The sequence below is a fragment of the Gallus gallus genome, chromosome 1, assembly GCF_016699485.2.
Source record: "Gallus gallus isolate bGalGal1 chromosome 1, bGalGal1.mat.broiler.GRCg7b, whole genome shotgun sequence".
Taxonomy (NCBI): Eukaryota; Metazoa; Chordata; class Aves; order Galliformes; family Phasianidae; genus Gallus; species Gallus gallus.
This window is the reverse complement of record NC_052532.1, coordinates 93,297,304-93,309,703: the sequence shown is the minus strand read 5'-3', so window position 1 is coordinate 93,309,703 and position 12,400 is coordinate 93,297,304. Positions and strand designations below refer to the sequence as shown.

Genomic DNA, 12,400 nt, shown 5'->3' with positions numbered 1-12,400 from the left:
TTCATTAAATGCCGCTGAAATCTGCATCTTAAAATCGTGGAGTTTTCTTTTTTTTTTTTTTTTTTTTTCTTGCTCTGAGGTTCATTTGAAAAGTGATTTCAGTTGTTTCTGTCAACATCAAAAACATTCAGCAAATTATACTTACATCTCGTTTCAAAAATAGTTTAGTAAGAATGGAGCTGAGTTTTTTTTCTTCTTTTCTTTTTATGTCATTGCTTATATTTTGTAATTGTACAGGACATTTGTCTATGAGATTTGCTATTTTACTGCCAACACAACTGTTTACTAGGTATATGTATTTGCTTACAGTTTCAACTGTTTGTCAGCACACATACACTCAAAAGTATAAGTATTGTACAAGTATTTTATAATACACATATGCACATATATATTAAAGAATGCTCATTAAAATACAGTTTGGCTTCTTGTTGTGTATATCTTGACATATTTAAAAAGGGATAACCTTATAGAACATGACTACAGTTCTCTCACATTTTAAACCAATATAAAGAAGGAAGCATCTCAGTGCATTTAGGTGAGTTATACTCCTTCACTAAAGTTAAACCATGACAAAATGTTTCAAAATATGGATTTCCTCAAAGATAAGCTCATTTTTTTTCTTTCAGTCTCAGACTGGTCATAATTTAAAAACATATATATTTGGCTTTGTGACAGTGACCCTTGTAAACACTCTCAAGTGCAGTGTAAGAACACTTGCAACCTTCAACCTCATCCATAAATCCCCTTAAGTTCACTTCAATCCATGAGATACTTTTAGTACCTAAACTTTTACCATCAAAGTTGTTCAAATTCTGCTAATGTATACACCCAGTAGCACAGCCATCATGCCTGAGCTAATGGCAACAATTTCACACCTTAAGACCATTTTCTATGCTCTGAAAAGTGTGTTCTGCTGGGCAAATTCAGTGCACTGCCTTCGTAATCGCAGCAGTGATGAGCACTTCTATCAAAACTGCAACTAGAAGAGCTGATGTCATTTTCTAACTTTTGAACAAGTTAATAACCCAGGCTCCCATCTACAAAATGAAAGACTTGTCTTCTTCAACACCAGCAAGTTCAAATATATAATACTTTCCTACCAAATGAGCATCTGTATTACCATACCACTAACATTCACTTCTGATACCATGGGCAACATATATCTGACATAATAAAATAAGAGGCATTATTTTCAGAGTAGCCCTTGTACATGAGAGCTTTTTGAATTACATGCCCTTGTATACAGGTTATATTATTGAATCAAAGAAATAGTTTCAAATGTATTTTTTTCTTTTTGGGGATTTCTAGGCTTTCTGAGCTAATAAGAATCTTACTCTTACATGAAAGTCACTGTCTCTGTTCTCTTCAGAAATAATTTTGGACATAATCTGAATTAACTAACACGAAATTTGGCACTGGGCATCCTCTTGTTTTTCCATAATCAGAACACCTATGCAATAGGAAGCCCAAGTTGTTGAATTATGGACATGATCATGCTGTGTCGCATACTTACTTGTGCTGTATTAAATAATAGTGTAAACATGGAAAATTTGCTGTAGAGACAATTATTTTTTTAATTTGTCTTTGAAGTACTGATGGAATCATGGCTAATTTCATGTCTTTTCTATAAAAAATATTCAGAAATACTTTGTGAGTGGAATTGCATAGTGTAGGAGTACTTTATGCAATCAGTAAAATACATTCTTATCTCATGCTCCATGTCTATAGGATTCAAATTTATATAATAACACAATTATCCCTCATTACTCATATTTCATGTTTTATATATTTAAGTTAGACGTTGCTGTTATTATTAATTCAGCTGGTGTGAAAGATGGTACGACAGTATAAATATTCTAAAATACTTAATAGAATCTGTTGATAGATGTAATTAAGGAAGGAACTCCCATTAAGATAAGAAGGCTGTTTGATGGCTTCCAGGATAATTGAAATTATGTTTTTCAACGTGAGATTAAAAAGAAAAAGCATTCTTGTACAAACTTTTAACAGAGATAGCATGCTAGGAAAAGAACTGGCATTTGTCCTTAGTTTCTTAGTCAATATATTTTTATTATATCTCTAAAAACATATTAAACAATATTTTAAGAAGCTGGCTTCAAACCACAGGGGGAATAAAATAGAGCAAAGGCAGATATTTGTTCTGAAAATTCAAACTATTGTGACTGCATTTATGAGCCTGGTGACATGCCATGCACATGTTATTACTAACTTTCAGACAGACGGAATGGGTTAAGATAGGAATGTCATTCCAGGTGTTATCCATGAATCTGAGTGTCTCATTGCTTTTCTGAGGTTTAAGAGATGTGGATAATGAGTCTAGGCCATATTTTGACACCTTTATTCATGTTGAACTGTAACATCAAGTCCCATTGAAATCAAATGGTTTTCTTTCAAGAGAAACGTTTGAGTCCATGTGGTGGAATATTGTTCTTTGACAGCATCTGTAGATGAAATCATACAATAAAACATTATTGCTTCTGTCAAAGCAGGTTATCAAAATTACTTTCTATACAAATTTGGAAAAATATGCTAGGATAGTTCTTGATGACACCATTTCAGTTTCTTTTTGAACATGTGATTGCTTTGCCACAGAGAAGTAATGACAATAAGACAGTAACATGATATCAGAAAATGAATTAAGCCATGCATATGAGTTATCAAAGTTATGACACTGAGTCAAGTTTTGAACTGAAATCCAGATAGGAATTTAGTGCCATGATGTTAACAGCTGCCATAAATCATCATAGATCATTTCAGTCTATGGGAACTCAGGCCTCTTGGATATTAATATCAACAATTGCAAAGATGTACATTCATAAATACCATGAAATTAAATCATGCTAATGCTTATCTTTTTCTTGTATGCTTTTAATGTTATCTTCTACAAACAAAATCACAGATGCATTTAAACAAATTTTAAACTACTGTTGGTAACCATTTAGTCTCTTTCACAGTTATTTTAGTCTACCTGACTCTGTGTCACAGTCATTGTATTGGAATAATTGTAAAACCTATAACTGTAACATTGCTAATAGTGAAACAAATTCAGTAACCTCACTGAACACTGTTTTAATGGAATTTACAAATAATTAGCTTTTGGGAAAATTAGGACAATAGAGAAAAGAAGCAGCAGAAATTAGCAATGGAAAACTTCTGGCTCAAAAGAGAACATTTTATTGATTTAGTTGGATATCTAGTTTTAGCATGATCATAGCAGATTATGTAATCACAAGTCCTCACAACAAAACCGACAGAAAATACCAAGATGGAATTGTGCCATTCAGGCTTGTACAATAATGAATGCACACTAGGTATTCTTGCCGTTATGCCACCAGTTTTTGACTTCAAGGATGGGTGTTATGTAATAACCTTGTCTCTTATAATAAGCATCTTTGCCTTCCAATCTCATGTGGCTGCTCCTGTGTCTTCAGCAAGGTTTCTTAGGGAGATTGGTGTTTGTGCATGTAAGAACACCATGGGATGTCTTCTGGGGTACTGTAGGGAATCAAGCAGAAAAAACAGTGTAATCCTGTCTGAGTCTTTCAGATGCTTGGTTTCCAGTTCTGCAAACAGCTTAGAGAGAAGCTGCTGAGAGAATCTGTTCTACTCCCCTAGGCAGTTAGTTCTTCACTACTGTCAAGATGACAAGGCTGGTCCTTGCATCATTTTTGTTTCCACAGGTCTGAGTGTTTATATTTGTTGCAGCAGCCAAGAAAATCTTTCAGTGTTTATTTCCAAGGTTTTTGAGGCAGGTTGTCATATCTCCTTCCTGACAATGTTTACTGCAGTTAAGATGTGAGGATTACTGATGAGAGTTCACTGGATAGAAGTACAGAGCACTGAAAAAAAGACATCTGCACTGACCCCAAGATCGCTTTCAGGAGCTTCCAGTCCCTCTGTGTCTAGAGCAAAGATGGGCTCATACTTTAGGGAGATATATTGATAGGCATGGGGATTCCCTGTGTGCTCAGTGAGGATGGTCATCAGATACTCAAGCACCACAGAGGTGACCTCCTTCCATCTTAAGCAAGTCAGCTTGCTTTTTATAAGGTGTCATTCTGTGTTCTTAGGGCCATTATTTTCTTCCATGCAGAAAGCTTCATTACTTTGTCAGAAAGGAAAAAAAAAAAAGATTCTGGCCACTGAACAAGATCTCCCTAATGTCTTCATTAGATTAGTTAACTCGGTAGACCTTTTCATAACTCCTCTGGTTTCCTCATTCTTAATACCTATAAAGAAGGTTTTAAGAAAAATTACTAGAAGAATCATCAATATGTGGTTCTTTTATGTGTACTATACTACTACTAGCCTCATCCACTGTCTTCTACAGTTACCCAAAATCTGCTGTCAACTCTAAAGGCTTCCCGTGCTTCCAGTCTCCTTTATTGTCTTCTCTTTGCTCACCTTTGCTTCTTTTCTTCTTCACAATTGCTCACTGAACGTATATAAATTGAGATTTTTTGATATTGCAGCCCAGCTGGCTATGAGTCTTTTTTTCATGGAAACAACATAGAAAGATTCATGACTTGATGGTGACTGTCTCTTGTCCCACTCCACACCATCTGCTAATACTGCCACTTTGCCAAACTTTTTCTGCAGAACAAATGAAAGTTAGAAATTCTCAGTCCAACAGGAGGCAACTCATATCCTGCCCTTAAAAACTGTGAAACCAATTCATCTGAAAATCCCCAATCCTCATCCCAAAGACCTCAAAGCACCCAAAAAATTAGTTGAAATTTTAATTAGGTGATAAAATCCAGGAAGCACTGAAATCAATGAATATGAAATAAAAAGATCCTAAATGAACCCCAAAAGTGCTGGCAAGAATTGACCCTAGGATCTGATAGTGAAAACAGAATAGCTACTGATAGCAGGGCTAAAATCTGCCTATGGATTTCAGTGGAGTTATTCACATAGATCCAAATGGCGTTTTGAGCCTGAGTTTGTAGGAAATCATGTTTGATAATTATATACTCTTGCCACAAAATTGATATCAGCAGCATATTAGGAAGGTAAGAAAGAGGAAAAAATCTAAGTATAATTACTTTACAATATAATCAAATGACAATATTGAGCATTATAACGCTTCTATGGCATGCACAGACTGAAATTTTAATTTTTACTTTTGATATGATTATTATTTTATTGCTTCCTTGAAATTGCCATTCTCCTTATGATATAGTTTCAGGGCAAACAAATGAGAAATAAGTAGATCTGAAATGTGTGGTATGGGTGATGAAACCGCCAGGTTAAATTACTTCATTCTGGGTTTAGAGGTTGTAGATAATTCTCCTTGATTTAGTAAAAGTTAGGAAATTACTTTAAAATAATTGAGACCCCACTGAAGTGTGAGGAAGAAAAGATGGTAGATACAGATGTACAAATACAATATTAAAGCATAGCATAAGTAATGTAATAAATTCTCCTCTTCCAATTGGAAAGCAATTGGGAATATGAGCATTTTCAGAAATTGATGTTGGTGTCAAATGAATTCAAATGCTACACACATTATGAGTAATACAGAACAGCATAAAGATGCTTAGCATAAATTGTGGCTTTGTAATTAAATTGTGACTCTTAAAACATTGATCCCAACACAAATAAATGAGTTGCCTGAAAGTGCAGTCTTAATCAAATTTAGTCAGATACATTCCAGCCTACTTCCCAATCCTTGTGTTGTTTAAATGTAATGCAGTTTTTCCAGTTAATCCTTTTTCACACTATCAAAATTTCTAAAACATTTGATTCTGAGATTCTGAAGTTTAATCACTGAACTTTTGTCTAGCAATCAAAGGAGCACTGCATCATATTGATTGCTGCTGCCAAGAGCCTCTCAGTCCTTAGGACTCCAGACAGTTTTCTTGGGGGACTGGAGCTAACTAGGGCCAGTAGCAACCAACTCACCTCTGTCTCATCCTCTGCCTGTTTGTAAAAGAAAATTCCAATAACTTTAAGTCTGTGATCTACAGACTGCACCTCCTAGCAGCCAATAATTTAATGGTTAATCTTTCTCATATGTAGCCTCTGTTTAAGATGGTCACCAATTTTCAGCTCACAGACTTCAGTCTGAGGCTTCTCCAATTGTAAAGCTATTAAACAAGCTTATTTTACACTGGTTATTCTTCCAACAGAACTTCAGTGATTTATTTATCCTACTGTTTGAAAGTAACATCTCCTTCCTGAATGCATTCCCATGTGCTACGGTCTTATAGAGCTGTAGTATTGTTCTTTCAATATGAGAAATATCTGTTTTCATTAGAGCAGAAGAAGGGCTTGTATGGTTCAAAACACAATCACTTTTCCAACTATAGCAGTTTGCCCAATGAAACACATTCCCTCTCCTATAAGATCCTGCCATACTGAATGCATTTATGATCTGTGCAGAATAACTAGCTGTACCAGAACTTATTTCTCTGATCATTGACATGATGTGGAACTGGCAGTGTATGGCTAGCAATTAAAAGCAATATTCTGTATATGATCTTATGGGCTGAAGGTACCAATGTTAAGGTTCCGTTTTGAAGCAAAAATAACACTTCAGTCAAGTGAAAAAACAACAATTGTATTTATGAAATCTTGGTGCCATCAAAGTCAATAGTAGAACTTCTGTTAACTTCAGAAAAGCTGGTATTTATAGTCTACTTTCAAATGACGTAGAGCACAGAAAAATTGGGCCTTGAAAATCAGTCTGCCAGGCAAACTCAGAGAGCCTAGCAGCTGTAATGTCCTCCGCTCCCTTTATGGGTCGTAGAATGGACCCATTAGCTCCTTTATATCAACTCTCCTGTTTGAAGGCAACTCTTAAGATCACGAGTGACATTACAGATGACGTTATGTTTTTCTTCCATTAAAGCCACCTCCCTTTGTACCCTGTGTGCACAGATAGAAACATTCCAGAACACAGTAAAATAAATTTTCAGGACAACCACTGGTTTCCATTGATGGGATGAAATAGTGATTTAATTCCTTTCATGTACATCACCATCACTGCACTTTGTACTTGGGGGGGAACTTGTCCTTGCAGTCACATTTTTAGGCTTTTTTCCCCCATTTTCATTGTTGAATATGAGAAAAGCCTACCATCAAAGCTTTTGATGCATGCACTGCATTTCACTGAGTTTACAGTTATCTAGAAGATACAATACACAAGTTGTGTGATGCACATTCCTTTTCCATTTTCACTGCATTTGTCTATATGGAGAGTTTAAAACAGCAGCAGATTTTTCTAAACTGTGAGTGTTCATCTCCTGAGAAGATGGATGTCATAGCTTTACAAAGGAGACATGCCTTGCTACTCTTCGGCTGACAGCACTCCCCACTTCCTGATTTTGTGTCTCTTTTCCAGAGGAAGGATCTTTTCAGAGAGCTCCAGCTCTGCTCTCTGCTTCTACTTATGGGATCACTGAAGCCAAAGCCAAGACTGCAGCCACAGCAGCCATGATGAAAGAACAATTTGTGCAACTTCTGCTGCTGCTGAGTCCAAGCTGGAAGAGACAGGAAAGGGAGAAGATAGTGAGATCTGAGAAGCATTCTCTCTATTGTTTTTATATGACAGTCTCTTTAACATTTATTTCTTCATTTCTGAAAGTCTGAAATAGTTCACAGCCGCACACTTTCTTGTTCCTCTCTATGGCCAGGTGTCACAACTCTCAGGGTAACTGTACTTGCAAACAACACAGGGTCATTCCAACTGAATCTCTGCTCTTTAGCAATGCTGTAAGTACTACTAATCTCTCTCTCTCTCTTTTTTTTTTTTTTTTTCCTTTATGGCTTATTATTTCAAATATCCTATATGTGTTTGATCTCTTCCTGTTTTAAATAAATGTCAGTAACATTTGCTATTTTGGGGAAGTCAGAATGGGGAGCAGACAAAGTTTGTTAGCTCTAAAGTCTTCTTTGGCATCCTGTCAGCTTTACTACATGACAAGGGATAAGGCTTAGATAAAAAAGCAGGACTGATCCTACATCAAAATAAAGAATGAACTCCTTTGCTTAAAACTGTAGTCACAGGAATGCAGTCATTGAATATTAAGTGAATCTTTGAAGCTGAATGTTTCAAAAAAAGTTTCAGCCATTAGAGATATCTACACATGCACACAAGTCTTTTTGAGTATTTGACACTTTATTTCTACAGTTGGTGACAACCAGATGACCAATCAAGTGCTCCAAACACAAATACCAAATCAGCAAATCCAGAAATAACAGTGCTAAAGGAGCATACAGGAAGCAGGGAAAACTTTTCACAAATATTTCAGTGAAAATCTACAAGAATGAATGGATGCTGATTTCTCAGAGCTTTGGTTGCCCTTAGAAGCTTCTCATTGCATTCCATTTGTTTATGTATGCCTTGTAATATATCATATATATACCTATATATATATACCTATATATATACCTATATACTTATAATAGGCACTACAACTTTTTTGGTTCAATATCCCAGTACTTTTCTCAGAGTGTACAGACTTAAGAGTGAAGTAGTAGATGTGGAGGCTTGCGTTAAGCTTTTACAGTGACTCAAACATAAATGTCTTTATCAAAGATATGGTTGACTTGAAAAACCATTATTCTCATAACTTCCAGTAGAGGCTTTGATGCCTTTGTGTGAGTCCTTAATTTTATACCATAGCAACAAAGAGGAATGAGGTGATCAACTCTGTGTGCTTGTTTAATGTCACAGAAAACAGACTATTATATCTACAGTGATTCTGCAAGGTTTATTACTGTTATCCCAAGTGACAACAATGTCACTACTGTCACATCTGCTTTGTGATTCTTACAGGATCCATACAATTATAAGACATTTTGCCATTGTAAAAAATTCCAGTTCCCATCTCATGTTTTTCCCTATTGCCTTAGACTAGCTGATGGCTGTCAATGTGATTAGTCCATCGGTCTTTTGATTTCACAGAAGAAAATGCAACATTATTTCAGTGCTTCTTATGTACTATCTTCCTTACTTCATATCCTTAAAAGTTCGGTATTTTTATCTTCCCTCTTTCCATAATATTATTTATCATACCTTTTTTCCATGAATATTCAACTATTTTGTATACTGCAGTTCAGTACCCACACATATGTGACCTGAAATAATCTACAATTAGAAAACTTTTCTCCATTTTTTGTAGCAAGGCATTTGTTTCATGATGATCTTTGTCTGCTGCTAATGCTAGTGCCAGTGCTTGTCAAGGTACCTCTTTTGTAATGACAAGAGATTGTAATGGAACTGATAGATAGACCTAGTGCTTTTATATTTATAGCAAATTTTATCCATGCGTACTGCAGTGCAAGAGATTTTATTTCAGAAGTGTATGATTATGTAAATAAAAACTATTGAAGCATCTTCAAATTAGCAGAAGAAATAAAGAAGAAATTAACTACAATGAGAATTCCTCCCTTTTTCAAAAATATTGTCATATCCAATTGTCAGCGATTTGTCACTGTACCACACTCCTCTCTCATGTCTTTATAGGATTATTACTTAACAGGTTTTATAGAAATTTTTTGATACAGCATAGACAAGACAAGTGAAGCCTGAGGGACAAAGCATTTGATTTATGTATGCTTTTTCTGTGTGTGATAGTAAACAAATGAAAAAGCAAATAAAGTTATCCACAAGATGTACGGAACTAAACCCACAGGAAGGAGTTTCAAAGGAGAATGGCATTAATGGCAATTTTAACATAGCCAAACAATCAAAGGAATCGCTGGTGTAGCATTACTTTAAGACGAGTTGTAGTGAAAAACTTGCTAAAAGGAAAAAAAGATCACCTTCTTTTCACACTGAAATGATGACAAAGCCTGCAGAGCATGCTAAAAAGAGCAAACTAAACATGGTAATTAGACTTTCTGCTTGTCAGTGCTGCCTTTGAAGACTTAAGCAGGTTCAGCTAAAATGTTGAACTAGAAGAGAAATTGCCTGCAAAAGCTAAGATGATGGCCAAATGTTACTGAAACGTGTTCTGTATTTCAGATTTTGTGTGGTTGGTTTGTTTGTTTTCCCATGCTATTTCAGTTCAAACAGTTTATTACTGAACCCTGCTGCCATTGCCAGTACTTTGGGACAGCTGGGTTCCGGGGTCTATAAACAGGTGTCAGTGTGGCTGGCTCTTAGTCTCTTAGAGAGTGACACACACAGGTCCGGTTCTTTCTATCTGGGGCTGTCACAAAGAAATAATGTGGTTGAGTCACCATCCTTGGATGTGTTTAAAAACCGTCTGGATGTGGTGCTCAAGGACATGATTTAGTGGAGGGTTCTTAGAGTTAGGGTAGTATGGTTAGGTTGCGGTTGGACTTGATCTTTAAAGTCTTCTCCAACCAGAACAATTCCACGATTCTATGATTCATACTGAGTTTCACTAGTGGGAATAGCAAACAGCTCTTTTCCTAACAACGCTATGTAAAGTGTGACACTCCCCTCAACTTTAAATAAGAGAATTTCCCTATTTTATGCCATTTTACTACAGTTCTACTACTCTTGTACTGTCCTGGAATTATCCACTGCTGCAGATAAGTCTTTGCTACAGTATCATATCACCAGCAAGTATTTGGCTGCTGCTTTCCATACTTGGTGTACCAGTGGAACTGTCAGAGTGATGGTGCTAAGTTTCTCAGTTATGTTATCAGTTTAATGATCAAATCAAGGAGCAATTGTAATTTACAATGATATATCTAAACTGGATCTTGAAAGCTCGTTTATTTTGAGAGTCATTTTCTACTTCCTCAGCCACTGTGATTATCAGGCTCCTTTGAGACAGCTGACCTCTAGCTGGAAAATTAGTTTTAAGGTGGTTTGTGTCATCACTGATATATGCACTGGGCAACATTCAGATGCCCTGTGTATAGAGTCCCTCAACTATTTGGAATACATTTTAGTGGAAGTCATTTGTACCACAAATTATAGGAATGCAGGAAATACCTCTTCATTTTCCCAGCCTCCTTCCTGCCATGAATCTCTCATATTTCAAGGGCTTTCTCCACTCTGGTACATCACTGTGAAGCAAGAGTTGCTACAGCTGTTTCAGAGTTATTACAGGATGACTCTTACCATGCTGAAATCTTCAGTGTTAGGGTAGCAGCTCTGAGGTGGGGATACTGATATTTCTACAGTAAATTGTCTGACATTTAGATGATTAAGTAAAATTCAAGCAGGTTTCCTTATCTACTATTCCTAATATTTCCAGACTAACTTGGATCTCTTAATAAATTACTTTTTGTCTAGTTGAGGCAGCCTTTCTCAGCAACACCAACAGTTCTGTCTGCTTTGATGGAGGGTCTCACTACAAATGCAGCCCTACAGCGGCAGCAGCCCCTACTCCTACCCTCCATGTCAAGCCTGTTCAAGTCTCCTTGCTCTGTCCCTGTTACTGTAGGTAACAGCGATGAAGTTAAAACAAAGTTATGTAGGAGTTAATGGGCCCCAGTTTCCATTTCATTAAGCCTTTCTGTTCCTTAATACATATCTTTCTTGTGACTCTTAACCCTACATTTCAATTCTATTTCTGTACTCTCTTGCAATAGTAGAACCCCTTGGTGTTCTTCTTTCTCCATATATTCCTGTTTTACATATGTGTGTCACTTCATCTAATTGCCATAGGTCACATCAACCCACAAAGACAGCTTCTATTTCCTCTCAGGCAGCAGAAGTTTCTACCAGAAAAATCTTGACTTTAAATTGGTTTCGAACACCTTGTTTTCAGTGAAGAACTTGGAGAAGCAGATGAAATTGAAAAGAACTAACGTTAAGAGTCTTCACTACTATCAAGTTGTTCACTGAAATACTGAGATTAGTTCCCAGAATACAGATTGAAAATCAGTATTTTACTTTTTAGAAAATGGAGAAAACAGTATGAATAAATGTAACAAGCCATTAAAACATAGTTAAGTATAAATCAAAGGCACAAATTGTATGAAAGTTAATTGTTTTTCTACACTGTCATGAATTCTGCAAAAGTCTTCTCACTTTGGATAAAGGGAATATCTCCTATACTGTGAGAATTGTAGTAGAGACTTTACATGGGAATCAAATCTGAAAAAATTAAAAAGAAAGCATTTGTACAAGATCAAGGTATGTATCATATCCCTGCTTGCTTTTTCTTGGGATAACCAACCAGGTAATATACCAACCAGGTCTATTTCTATATATTTGCAACTGCTGTTCCTGATTTGTTCCTCTGCTGTTACAATCAATCTGAATTCACGATATCTGTTCTGCCACAGAAATGACTCATGTTGGAAAAAGAGTAAAAAGTAAGAGGTCCTGTGGTATTACAAATGAGTGTGACACAGTGTCTTTACTACAAGGTCAGGCATGAGCAGACTGCTCATGAACTTCTTTTTACTTATGAATTTAACTGCTTTGTCTGTTAGCTAATATCCT

At 36.1% G+C, this 12,400-nt stretch overlaps 1 long non-coding RNA gene across 1 annotated transcript in view; it reads right to left on the bottom strand.

Annotated features, from left to right (window-relative positions):
* Nucleotides 1-6,956: 6,956 nt before the first annotated feature.
* Nucleotides 6,957-12,400, bottom strand: part of LOC121107366 — a 56,304-nt gene continuing 50,860 nt past the window's right edge. Inside the window, exon 3 of the long non-coding RNA XR_005841390.2 lies at nt 6,957-7,505. This is a non-coding gene — a long non-coding RNA (uncharacterized LOC121107366). The remainder of the gene's footprint in view (nt 7,506-12,400) is intronic.